The sequence below is a fragment of the Protopterus annectens genome, chromosome 3.part1, assembly GCF_019279795.1.
Source record: "Protopterus annectens isolate FY-2018-M chromosome 3.part1, PAN1.0, whole genome shotgun sequence".
Classification (NCBI taxonomy): domain Eukaryota; kingdom Metazoa; phylum Chordata; order Ceratodontiformes; family Protopteridae; genus Protopterus; species Protopterus annectens.
The window spans coordinates 1,629,174,020-1,629,188,833 of record NC_056732.1 but is presented as its reverse complement, the minus strand read 5'-3'; positions in this window follow the sequence as shown (position 1 = coordinate 1,629,188,833).

Genomic DNA, 14,814 nt, shown 5'->3' with positions numbered 1-14,814 from the left:
ATGTAGATCTTGTAAACAGTGTAAATACATTAATGAAAATACCATCACTCAACTTCATGATATCAATAAAACCACTATTAAGAGTAGGAAAGGTAATTGTAACTCGAAACAGGTGGTATATTTAGCTACATGTAAGTCCTGCCCTGCCTATTATATAGGTAAAACTGAGCGTTGTCTCAAAAAACGCATATACGAACACTATTATAGAATACAGAGGCAGGACAGTAACAACGCACTATATAGACATATCCTTGAAAAAGGTAGTGACCATTTATTTCTTTTTACCATTATTGATCAAGTTCACAGTTCTTTGAGGGGAGGTAATTGGAAAATGCTCTTGGCCCTGTGTGAAAGTAAATGGCAGATTTACACAGATGCCACTAGGACACCTGGCATTAATGACCACATCAGCATCAAGCCATTTTTAGTATTTAATTAAAAATTTTTTAAAAATGTTTTTGTATTTTTATAGTGTCCTTCAGTATCCAATTTATATGTTTATTTATATTTATTATATTGTATATACATAAAATTTCTGTATTTTGTATTAATTACTTCAACACACTAGACACTTTAATATACATTGCTGCTTTAAGGTTTTGGCGGGTTTTTCGAATTAGTGATGTATATAAAGGGATTTCAGATGTATTTTTATTGTTCTGAAGAAGACTGTGTTGGTACAGTTGAAAGCGCTTAACCTTTCGTTTTGGATTAAATTATTTTATTCACTATACTTTGGACGAGTGGCTTGTTTTTCTGCAGTCCGTACCTCTTGTTACATTGTTGGAGAACATTACAAAATGTAACTGACTGTGCTGGCACTAAATGATGATTTCATTTTTTTTTCTGTCAGTTGTGAATTATGATTGTTAAGAATATTCCAGAACATGCCATCTGAGCTGGTTAGTACTTTGTTTCATGTATTTATATTAGTCTTCACAGTCTGCCATGATTAGGTTCAATTGGATAATCATGTGTAATATCAGTTGCTTGTATTTTATTCTGGAACAACAAAACTTACTGCCATATGATTTGTGTCTCAGTGAACGTATCAGACTCAGTTATCAAACATTTATATACTCCTGTCTTTTCTCACATTCTGTTATTCAAAACCTTGGCCTCATCCACTATTCTTTTATGTTCTGTCTTCTCACTTTCACATCTATACTCTTGCCACCATACAATTCTTTCATGATTCCCACGTCCTACTCTCCAAATTTTATGACTCAAAGTCCCTTTTTCTTTGCTATACTCCTTTACTCACAGTTCCCTCATATTCACATCTTACCACTGCCTGTTACTTCCATAAGGCATCCAAATATTAAATTAGTTGACACAGGGTAATGAACCTGGGTCCTAAAAGAATAAAAACCCTGACTGTGATTCATATGACCTGAATTGGAAGAGTGGCCTGGTTGTTGGTGGGGTCACATGAGGGAGGGTGGAAGTGAGCAGCCAATGTTGGTTCACCCATCCTGGGATTGAGAGATTGTTACTCATTCACTGCATTACTAAAATCTAGCGAGCAATAAGGTGTAACCAATGAAGAGCAAACATCAGTAGCAATAAGGCCAAATAGTTGGTATGCCCTACATGCACAGAACAATGTAGCTGAAGCCAGTCATGCATGACAGTGCACATGCATGGAGCTTGGCATTTTGAGCTGCACCTATTGCCTGCTGTACAGATTTAGGGGTGATAAGGCATAGCATCCTGGATGAGACCTCCTGTGGGGTCTCTGCCTATGAGGAAACCAATCAGCTGATCAGAATTAACTCCTTGATGGAAAATGGATGGGTCAAAATGTCATGGAACATTTGATGGCTGGGAGGCAGAAAAATAATACAAAAAATATCCAACTATTCTCTGTCTCATATCGCCTACTTAAAGGAGATCTCTGCTTGACATACAAAGCCATGTCTGATCCAGCTCTGTTAGAAATGCTACATCTAAAGAAATCCCAATCCCTCTGCACCACAAGCTCCAGTGACCTCAACTTCATTACTACAATCAACAGAATGTGCTGGAGGGACAGGTTCTTAACCCAGAGACTGCCCTTGCTAGACTTCCCATACATGTAAAACAGCACCTCACTGGCCCTCTTCAAGAGAAACCTTGATCAGTGGATGGGAAATAAAAAAATTCACCCCAGGGATCACTCCAGTGGCTCTACTCAACAGAGGTTCTGGGATGGCACGATGTCAGGGTAATCCTATGGGCTAGGTTTGTAAAGGCTCCAGGGCTATTAGCCTAGTACACAACTATGAAAAGGTTGACATGGATTTTTTCCTGGCTTGCTTTTAATATAGCAGATCTACAGTACCAGCATAATCATATTTATAACTTTATCTGTTACACCAATGTGCATTATATATCCCTAGTCCATTAATCATTGGAAATGCACCGCATACCCGCACTTGCCTGCATTTATGAGGTACAGCACCTTATTTTCATTTACTATACTTATTCAGTGCTATAGTGTGCATACGACATCACTGCTTATGCTTTTTTCTTGTATGAGTTATCATAAACAATATGCCTAAGATCAAAGTACAGATGACGCTATATAAACATTGTATATGTGAATTTCTGCACGTATTGAATGGCCATCTTCTTCATTGTCAAAGTACTCCCTGTACAGTTCCACGTATATACTAATTTATGTGTTGATGGAATTATGTTTATAGTACAGACTTTTTAACATTAAATCTTGTACATCTGGAGTTTTTCTATGCAGTCATCCACTCTAAATGGAATCCATGCAGTTGGCCCTCCCGACTAACAAATAACCCCCTGAGGATGCAGAAGTGGGAGAAGAAGCATGGCAGGAAGATCATTACCACTGATATTCTTGGCATCCCAGCTAGTATGGAAATGCCACTATTTTCCTTGTCTGATTCAAGAACTTTCTCTTGAGGAGAAGCAGTTACTCATTCACCTGCACACTCCCTCTTTCCTATGAAAACAGGTTAGACAACACTTTCCCTACATTTCTATATCATGATGTACTGATAAGACTTAAGACAGAAGAAACCACAGGTGTTAATTACAGTATCTCACTGCTTTTATCAGACTGGTTTAGTAAGATGCAATACCTACCTGTGATAACCTTCAGTGCCCCTGCGAATGTTTATTGGCTTAAGCTCTTACCACATGGATGCCGCACTTAGTAACCCAGTGCACACTCAGTAATAACTTTTTCTATCACCTATTTACACAAGCAATGAGGTTTTTTTAACCTAAACGTTGTTACATATCAAACTTTTCCCACATCACAAATGTTAGAGTGACCCAATAACATATCAGACTCTGGGTTGCAGTACTCCCCTTATTTATCATGAACACTTATCTAGCTTGCACTTTTTTAACATTATCACTACACTAATCATGCCATGCTAGTTGAACTGTGATTTATATTGTAGGATGAGTGCAAAATGAAAATCCAAACTTAAGGTCGAGAGGCATTAGTTAATGAGATGGTAATTCAGTATAGCAGTGAGGAGCTTCTTTCTGAAAAAGTGCTAAAGACGAGTTCATGTAGCCTATTTAATGTGTTATTTTCAAGAGACTTCCCACCATATTATTCTGGGCATCTACAGTACAGTGTTATGCCAGATGCAATGTCAGGCTAAGGTACCAGTGTTAAAAGGAAATGCATCTTTTTTTCTTTCTCTTCTGTCTTACAGATGAACAAGACAGAAGAGAAAGAATGCATCTTTTTTCTTTCTTTTCTGTCTTGTTCATCGGCAATTGGTGTGTTGCTCTCATGCCTTAGAAATGTGTGACTTATCTTCTTGAATATAAATGGGTGGGGTAGCTTTCAAAGTGCGTTGTATGCCCAGATTTGCCATCTTCGTTTCTAAATATAAAAAAAAAAAAAAATGAAACACCAGTGATGGTCTTTCCTTTAAGGTGCAATTGCTGTAATCTCTGAAGGACTTAATGGCTTGCATATCATTAAGAAGCCAGGGTTGAGCCAAAAGAAAGAAGTAGATTTGGATATGTATTTGCAATTTCTATTGTTGCATGATGTTGTTATGACAATTAATAAAACTGGTCTGATAACTTGTTTTTCCCAGGCCAGCAAGAGAAAGGGAGGCTGAAGTCATGGGATAAACACTGGAGGCTGGTGAAAAACATTGTTTATAACTATGTGCTATGCTATGATACAGAAGGGTTAATGCTTTCTTGTTTGTAGTAGATCCAGCTTTGAATACTGGTTATTAATGTATCTAACTTGTGAGTCAGGAAAATTTTTTAGTAACTGACAGCCAGAGAACTTAACTTCACCCGGGGATCACTTCTGTGGCTCTGCTCGATAGTGGCACAGGAAAATAATTTTCTTGGGTGGTGAAAGCCAGGGTACCTTTGGCTAGGCTTATATAGGCCCTAGGGCCAATAGCCTAGTACCTATCTATGAACCTATGAACATATAAGTATCTAGGGCTAAGTATTTTCAGGATTATTGCCTGATAATTTCTCTGTGTGTTAATATATATATATATATATATATATATATATATATATATATATATATATACGGCCACACTGGTGCAGTGGTTAGCATTGCCACCTCACAGCAAGAGGTTCTCTGCTTTGATCCTCGGATGGGGTGCCTTCTGTGTGGAGTCTGCATGTCCTCCCTATGGTCCCGTGGGTTTCCTCTGGGTGCTCTGGTTTCCTCCCACATCCCAAAGACATGCTGTAGGTGAATTGGACACTCTTAATTGGCCCTAGGTGTGTGTGTGTGTGTGTGTGTGTGTGTGTGCCTTCTGTGGAAGGCTGGGCACCAGGCTGGCAACTAGACACTGTAAAACTCCACTGCCAATCATGAGCAAACAGGCGATCCGCTTTGGCGACCCCTAACTGGGAAAAGCCGAAAGAAGAAGATATATATATGATTTTGCATCTGCACTAGTCCATTTATTAACCTTTAAGTTCTTGCATCTGTTATCCTTTATTTATTATGATATAATATTTATGCACTTTATCTGAGAATATGGTAAGCATTAATTACACTGTTGGTTAATAAACTGTCTAGCTTCTATCTTCTCTCATTATACTGCCTAGCCCTACTATAAGTGGACTAGATTAATATTGAAGATTTCATAGTTTGATGAATTTAAAAGGTGCGGGTAACTGGAAGCCCCTGGCTATTCCAATGTGGTGGCAGTATTACAGTGCCAGGAAGAAAGAATTGGATAAGTCTGCAGCCTTCATGGGAACTGTGTGTGTGTATATGAATGCCTAATGAAATAATGAATGATCAAAAGAGTGATTACTTTAGAAGGGACCTAAAGTGATTGAAAATATGAAAAACTAAAATGCACCCTCCACAAAACCCTGCTAATTATATATACCATCTCCAAAACTATACAACAGCAGGGTAAGGACAAATTCTCTACTCTGTTGTAATGAGATCCCATGCAAAAGGGTTCCAGCAGAAACTTCATTTAAAGGAACATTCGCTGTCATGAGCATTTGCTTTTTCAGTAAATAGTGTTTGCTCTTCTCAACTGCAACTATATATACAAATGTAGCTATGATATACAAAGAGGCCTTTCAAGACATTGGTTCAGAGAAAGAGCAATAAGTAAGGGGCCTGAGGAGTGTTTGACCAAAGACTCAGCTCTGTAAGTGGCCATTATGCAGTCCATTCTAGGTGTAAATGTTGAAATCCCATACTCAGTACACAAGTGCATACTACCTTTATAGTCTTGGTGCCAGGTTATATTTTGTGAATTATTAGAAGAGACTAGTGTGCACCTGCTTGCTATTACTTCCTTTGTTGGCAATAGTGTGATTCAAACTATATAGTGCCTGGCATCCTGATATCACTGTGAATGGCATCTTGCCATATGGAGGTTAAGTTGGCGGCAGTGGGATCATCACCCCTGTAATATTGGTGGAAGTGCTTTTACTCCTCCATTACATTTGGTGTCTAGTAAGAAACTAAAATTGCTAAACCTTAAATATCTTTGTTATAAAAATATGTGTTATCCTTTGCAGCCACAAGGCAAAATATAAAGAGGTTTGGATATGCATAGCAGCTATTTTATTTTTCTATCAGCTTAGTTTATGAACATCCAAAAAATAAGCACTTTTGACTAGTATGCTAAAAATGACAGTGGCACAGCTGACAAAGGTATGCAAAGTACGAAGAATCCATTTGGCTAATATGTCCAGAGAGGAAATGGTGTCAGCTTTGTGCATAATGCAGTATGGAGAGAGTATTTTATGAAGTAGGCAAAGGACAGTCAGTTGCACCCCAAGAGGACTTTAAAGCCCAACTGGAATTACAGAGACTAACACTTGAACTGAAGGGCATAGCACTTGAGGCAGACAAGCAAATGCAGCAACTGGAGGCAGAGGAGAGACAGAGAAAAGAAAAGCCAGAACAAAACATGAAATGCAGCAACTGGAGGCAGAGTAGAGAGAAAAGCAAAGCCAGGGCAAAATAGAGATGATCATCCTACGGTTATAGACATATCAGTCATAAGGAGGGGGAAGCTCTCACCCAGGAAGCCCAAGTCAGTACAAACTTTCTAATTCAATAAAAAGAGAAGGGTAATTTGAATAGCTTTATAAGGGCCTTTGACAGGGTGTATACTCAGTACCATGTTAATCAATGGGAGTGACTGAGGTGGTGTTAACTTTCTTGCTTATGGGTAAAGCAGTACATGTAGTGTCTAAACTCAGTGAGGGTGATTGCTTAAATTATGCCAAACTTAGTAAATGTTTGCTTGCTTGTTTCAAATTGATATCAGATTTGTTCATAAACAAATTTATATAATAATAACAATAAAAAGAGTAATGGCCATTTGAAACGCTTCTCCGACGTTGCTTAGTAAATATAAAATGTTAATATAGGAGAGTGGTAAGGCAGTACATTCAATACAAAGGCAGTATTTGCTTAAGATCAACGCCAAAAGCTGCTGTTTACCAAATAGTGATCCGACACTCACAATATGTAAATAAATGTCTCAAGTCCACACTGTGGTCAATAAATCCACTCAATAAACATAAATCCAGTATAAATTCCAAATTTCGGCAGTATTCACTTCACCACTCCACCAACTTTTCAAAAAGAAACGGATCGACCACGTAAATATAAAAGATATAAACTGAATTTTATTCAGACACAAGAAAAACGGCAAGCGCTTTCACCCGTAGGCTTCATCAGGCCATAGGTAATTAAACATTTAAATCATTTATATACCTTCTAGTACATCAATTAATCATAGCATCGCTTCCTAGTTTTAATTATAATGCTAATAATTCAGTAACGCTTGAACAATAAAACATTCCATCATACGAATAGATATACTTAGCATGCCCTCATTCAAAAATGCATTTTGCTATGTACTTAATTTATACCATCTTTATAAATATATACTCATAAGAAGCATGGTACGATACATATAAAATATATAAAATGTATATGTCACAATATACCCTCATTCAAAAAATGAATTTTGCTATATACTTAATTTATACCATCTTTATAAATATATACTCATGAAAAGCATAATACGATACATATAAAATATAAAATCTATATATATGTATATAACTAACATATATAATGTAGAATATGAAATATGGTTTAATATACATAATTAAAACTAAGCATAAAAAGTGAAAACTAACTAAAAAACTATTCAATACACTATATATATCAACGCAATAATAAACATATATAACCATGCAAAATACTTTATATAACTGCAGCATAAATCATATATACTTGATGGTAATAAAATACGCTTAGGAATAACAGAAAATATATAATTACACTTGTGGTATAATCCAATGAGTTTTTTAGTATAATGTTTATATGTGTCAAAAATCAATATTTATTAATTTTTAGATTTCTAGCTCTTAATGTAGGTTTTATGGGAATTCTATCATTAATACCTGGATCCTTATGGGCCCTCAGTCTAATAATCCATTTACTCTCATGTTCAGTTATATTACGTATTGGTCCTCTCCTAACCATGGGAATATTTACATATATTACCATGAATTTGAATTTATGTTCCATTGAATTATTAATTACATGTTTTGCCAGAGCATTTTTATCAGATCTAATCCTAATATTATAATAATGCTCTCTAATTCTTTCCTTCAGCTGTCTATCAGTCTTGCCAACATAAAATGCTGGACAAGACTGACAGACTGCTAAATACACCACATGCATGGTCTCACAGGTTGCATCACAATTGAACTTAAAAGTTTGTTGTGTTATAGGATGTATAAAGCTTGCTGATTGATCTATCATATGACAATAATTACATTTCCCTCATGGTCGCGTATTCATAGTAACATCACTCGTCATCAACTCTATTAGGGCTGCAGAGCATTCTATATAAATTTAATTTGTTTTTATAAACACATTTTGGTATATCTCCTACTATTTCTGAGATTCTTGGATCAACTAATAGGAGGTCCCAATATTTCATATAGGCATTTTTAACCACATCAACATCTTGTGTATAATAGATAGCAGCTATTGGCCAACTATTGTTAAAATTGTTCCTTATTTGTGCTATCTGCTTAGCACCTTTGCTTTGGTCAGCAAAATATGGATATGCACGTCCTTCTCTCAAAATCTCTATGTTAGCTAAACTTTCTTGTATTTCTTGAGGTTTATATGATCTTTCTAGGAACTGTCATTTAAGTTGTGTCATTTCTTCATTAAATCCTTCTTGTGTGGAATTCAACCTAGATGCCCGCATAGCCTGGCCTTTTACCACATTCTTAAACACAGAACCTGGATGCATACTAGATCTATGCAGATAAGTACTCCTATGACATGTTTTTCTATGTACCCCAGTATAAATATAACCATCAAGAATTTTTTCCACATAAACATCCAAGTAAGACACAAAGTTCTGTGATGCAGTCACAGTAAACTTTAGATAAGATGTTAATGAATTGATTTCTTGTACAAATAGATTTAAATGTTTTTCGTTAGATTTTCAAATTAGAAAAAGATCATCTACAAAACGAACATAAAATCCTACATGCTCCTTGTAAGATTCTAACGTAAACAATAGTCTATGTAATAATGTTTATTGAGTGGATTTATTGACCACAGTGTGGACTTGAGACATTTATTTACATATTGTGAGTGTCGGCTCACTATTTGGTAAACAGCAGCTTTTGGTGTTGATCTTAAGCAAATACTGCCTTTGTATTGAATGTACTGCCTTACCGCTCTCCTATATAAACATTTTAAATTTATATAATACAGGAGAAAGGCAGATGAAAGTGTGACTGAATATATTGTAGAAATCACCACTTATTTTTTACAGACAGATGTTAGGCTAGCACATCTGAAATGCTTACAGATCCTTTAGTCAGACAACAAACCCTTAGTACTATGCCTGAAAATGTGATGACATGGGTGGCAGGCAGGGAGTTCATAGATATATACTAGGCTAATGACCAGTAGGGCCTTAATAAGCCTAGCCACACAACCCAACCCAACCCAATTGTGTCCCTATGTCATCATCATCATCAACCCCCTTTTTCCCATTTTCAACATGGGATCAGGGTGTTGTCTCAATTGTTGCCATCTCTCTCTATTCAGTGTTACTCTATTACCTTCTTCAACACTCATGCCTACCTATCACAGGTCTTATCTCACACAATCTAGCCACCTCTTTGCTGGATGCCCTTATTTCCTTTTGTCTTCTTTTGATCTGTCCCAAATCTTCTCCATCAGATCGTCTTCTGCTTTTCTGCACATGTGCCTAAACCACTGTAATGTGTTCTCTTTCACCTTATCTACAACTGGAGCTACTTTGGATTCTGCTCTTAAGTCCTCATTTCTTCATGTGTCCCACAGTATTGTCATACTAGCCATCTCAGGCACTTCAACTCCATCACCTCTAGCTTTGTCAACTGTTCTGCCTTTACTGTTTATGTCCATACAATAGTACTTCAACCACCCCTACCAGATACCCAAAGCTGTTAACCTGCTCCACTATTTTCCTTTCTATTTCAGTTCTCAGCTTCTTCTGATTTCCTCCATTTGCTGTCATTGTAACTGTCTTATCTGTAACCACTTCCATCCCATGAGTCCTCAGTTTTGCATTATATACCCCTATCCTTTGCTGAAGTTCTTGCTCAGTGTCTGCCTGTAATGTCACATTATCTGCATATAGCAACTTTGTTGATCTGTTCCCTTTACTTGTTTACTAAGGTAGTCCATCACCAGTATGAACTGCAGTGGTCTCAGAGCTGACCTCTGATGCACACCCACTCCCACTGCGAAACCCTCTGTAAGACTAAAAGTACAGTTGTGTAAAATCTTACCATAATGGTAGATGTCCTTCTCTTCACTGTTGCAGTATTCCTTACAATAGGGATCTCCTGCCAAAGGTGGCCTGACATCCAGCCAGTATAACAAAGCCTTTAGGTTGTTAAGGGTATGCAGTATGTCACGCATATGCTCCCGCATACAATGTAGAGCATAAAGGTGACATCAGACATACTATTCTTAGAACTGAGAGCTCCAGTAGGAACACCAACCTAAGGATTAGAGAGATTCTAGGCACATCCAGAAGGGAAAAGAATCAGGGGGAAGAGAGAGGGAGCAAGTACTGCAAAAGAGAAGAGAAAGACATCTGGTAAGATTTACTCAAACATGCTATGTCCTTCCATTTCACTGTTGCAGTATTCCTTACAGTAGGGAGAGTGGAAAAGCTCAAGAATAAGAGAGGGAGGAGGAAGGACCAGCAGAGCCCTCTATAAACCCATGAAGGATGACCCTAGAAAAACTAGCACTAGCCCTGGATATCACATTCAACTTATGGTGCTTGCTAAAAGTATGCACAGAAGTCCCGGTAGCTGCCTCAAGAATAGAGTTAGTATCTAAACCCTTGAAAAAAGCACCCAAAGAAGCCACAGCCCTAGTAGAATGAGCCTTAAAAAAATAAGGAACACTCTTGCCATGAAAAGAATAACAAAAAGAAATGGATTTAGATATTCAAGAAGAAACAGCTTGCTTGGAAATGGACAGTTCCAAAGATCTAGGATGAAAGGAAACAAAAAGATGATCAGATCTGCAAAAAGCTTTGATCTTATCCAAATAAAATCTGAGTTGTATATGTACATCCAAACTGTGCAAAACCTTCTGACTAGCAGATTGTGGAGAAGGGGGGAAGTGGGTAAATTAATAGACTGATTAAGAGACAACTAATTCACCACTTTGGGCATAAAAGAAGGACTACTATGAAGGGACACCCTGTCTTTATGGAAAACTAAAAAAGGAGGAACATCCATAAGGGTATGAAACTCAGACACCCATCTGGCAGAAGTAACAGCCAACAAAAGAATATTTTTCAGGAACAATGCTGCAAGGAAGCTGAGGCCGCAGGATCAAAAAGAGTCTGGTTCAATTTCTCCAAAACAAAATTAAGGTCAGAGAGAAGGGACAAGCTTCCTGGGATGTATAACATGAAGGACACCTTTAAGAAACTGTTTAGCCTCAAATCTAGAGACAAAAGGAGGTGCTACAGGCAGACAAGCAGAAATAGCTGACAAGTAGGTCTTAACATAAGAATATGCCAAACTTGCATTCAATAATTCACACATATAAGACAGAACCAAAGGAACATCTAATGAAAGTGGCTCCAGGTTATGAGAAGGACAGAAAACTTCTTCCATCTGGATAAGTAGGAGTTCCTAGTAGTGGGTTTCCTGGCCTCCTGCAGAACCCTAAGCATGTCCCAGAAAAAAGGTGTCTATATAGAATCAAAATCCTAAGGTGTCTATATAGAATCAAAATCCTATCACCCACAATGTCAGTTGAAGAGTGGACAGGTGAGTATGGATGAGAGATACCATGTCCTGTGTAAGTCCACCATGTGAGGTAACTTGTAATGATTGCCCTTGGCTAAATGCAGAAGAAGAGGGAAACAATGCTATCTGGGCCAAAAGGGAGTCACCGGAAAGATTTTGGGAGCGTCCTGCTTTATCTTGAACAGGACATTTGGAATGAGGAAGGGGAGGGAAGGCATAAAGAAACATCCCCTTCCAGAAGAAAGAGAGGGCATCCACCTTCCAGACAAGAGGACATGGAGCTCTGGCAAAAAAAGAGGAAGTTGTCTGTTCAGAGAGGAGGCTAATAGATCTACTTGAGGAGTACCCCACTGGTGGACAATGTCCAGAAACACAACCCTATAAAATATCCACTTGTGGGATTGTGATATGAACCTGCTCAGAGAGTCTGCCACAATGTTCTGACCTGAAGGAATTAAAACACTAAGTCAGAAGGTCACTGAAAAAACAATCAATAAAAGCAAAATGAGAATGCCAGCAAAGCTAGAACTTCCACTGAGTGACCTCCCAAACCACTTGTATCAAAGGCACATGGGATATATGCAAATTACCCTTATGAACATCAGGTGTCTCAGCTAATTGGCGATTCTAAATGCCCATGACTTGTTTCATCATTTTAATGGACAATTTCAGGCCAATAAAGCTAAACCCCACTAGCTGTGGATATGCATATTTCGGCCTTTTTATGACCTCGTCAGCACAGCGCAAGCAGAGTGTTTGACTAAGCATAAGAAACATAAGGTAATTTGCATATATCCCATGTGCCTCTGATACAAGAGGGTTGGGGGGTCACTCAGTGGAAGTTCTAGCTTTTCTGGTGTTCTCATTTTGTTTTTATGGATTGTTTTTTCAGTGACCTTCTCACTTATTGTTTTAGTTTTTTGTTTGGATCATTTTTGCAGTGGCCCTAATGATAATGGACATCAGCTGGGTATAACAGCCCTGTGTTTCTTATGCTTAGTCAAACACTCTGCTTGTGCTGTGCTGACGAGGTCATAAAAAGGCCAAAATATGCATATCCACAGCTAGTGGGGTTTGGCTTTATTGGCCTGAAATTGTCCATTAAAATGATGGGCATTCATAATCACCAATTAGCTGTTCATAAGGGTAATTTGCATATATTCCATGTGCCTCTGATACAAGAGGTTTGGGAGGTCACTCAGTGGAAGTTCTAGCTTTGCTGGCATTCTCATTTTGATTTTACTGACCTGAAGGAATGTAAACTGCTTGAAGTGTCACCTGATACTGGATAACTAGCTCCCATGCTTGAAGTGCTAACCTGCACAGGAGATAAGATCTTGTTCCCTCTTGCTTGTTGATATATCATATCACTGTGGTATTGTCTGTCAGTACCTTGAGGGGCACTGGAATAAAAAGAGGATGAAATGCTTGATGACCCAGCAGAAGAGCTCTTATCTTTTTGTCATTGATGTAGAGGCCCTGCACTTTTAGACAGCTGAAGGAAGTCCACCATCTCACAGCTGAATCATCTGTGAACAGCTCCTGCGAGGGGAGTGGAGATTGAAAAAGAAGCCCTGGATTGACTGACAAATCCACCACTGAATTTCCAGCTTGAGACATGGAAGAAGATGGACTATGAAATCTAGAGAGTGAGAATGCTGAAGCCCAACTGACTTCAGAAATCACTGAAGCTTTCTCATGTGGAGTTTGGCTACAGGGAGCATAGGAATGGTGGAGGCCATGAAACCCAGATCTCTTAGAAATTCTCTGGCTGTAAGTGAGGCAAGAGGAAGAAGGGATTGAAAGAATGCAATAAGAGTTAAAGCATTGGGAGGAGGCAAGGCTGTCAGCATTGGAACAGTCTGGATCCTACATTCCAGAAACACATGATCCTGTGAAGAAGTCAGGAAGGACTTTTGGAAATTTGTAGTGAACCCAAGGCTTTGCAGGAGAGAAATGGCAAAGTGAAGATGCTGCAGTAGAATCTCTGAAGGGGATGCCTGAAAAAGTAGGTTATCTAAATAGGGAAAGACCTGTAAACCTTCAAAAAGCAATCACAAGAGTGAGGCATTTGGTGAATCCCCTTGGTGCAGTAAAGAGGCCAAAGGGCAAAGCAGAGAACTGAAAATGCCAGGAAGCAACAGAAAAATGGAAAAATGTCCTGAAAAGGGGAAGAATAGGGATATGAAGGTAAGCATTCTTGAGGTCCAGGGAAACTAGAAAAGTCTGAGGAAGCAACAGAGGAAACAATGTCTGAAGGGACAACATCCAAAAGGAAGGGAGCTTCAGAAAGGTGTTTAGATGAGAGAGATCCAGAATGGGTCTCCAAGTGCCCTCTTTCCTAAGGTCCAAGAGCCTTCTGGAATAAAACCCCTTTCCCTTTGGAAGTCTGGAACTTCCTGAATACTTCCCTGAGCCAAAAGAACACGAAGAACCTCTGGAAAAAAATGCTGTTTCTGTGAGGGCTGAGGAATGCCCATGAAACAGGGAAGAGATTTCCAGACCATGCAATATCCTTGGCGAATGATGAAAAGAATCCAGGAATCTTGAGTAATCTTTAACCAAACAGGAAGAGACAGGGAAAGAGAAAGACAAATGTGGTTGAGAAGTACAGAATAGTCAGACAGCACCTGGTTTATCAGGAAAATGAGATTTCTGAGCTACAGGAGTCTGGGTAGCCTTAGCAGGAGGAGCCCTTCTACCACCTTTCTTAACTTTGGGGAAGGGTGAGACTGCCTACAATCAAAGGCCAGCTTATTAGGATAATTGCTTTGTAATTTAGGTATGGAGAAACAAAGATATGTTTTAAATCTTGTAAAGCCTTACCCCTTTTTCTGTAGAGAGTTGAACAAATCCGCAACAGCACCAAACAAATGCTTGTTATCCAGAGGAGCATAAATCACCTTAGCCTTAATATCATCAGGCATTGAAGTTGAAGCCAGGAATATCTCTTCTGCACAGATCCAAAAGCAGCAGCCCTAGAAGAGGCATCTGCTGCATCAT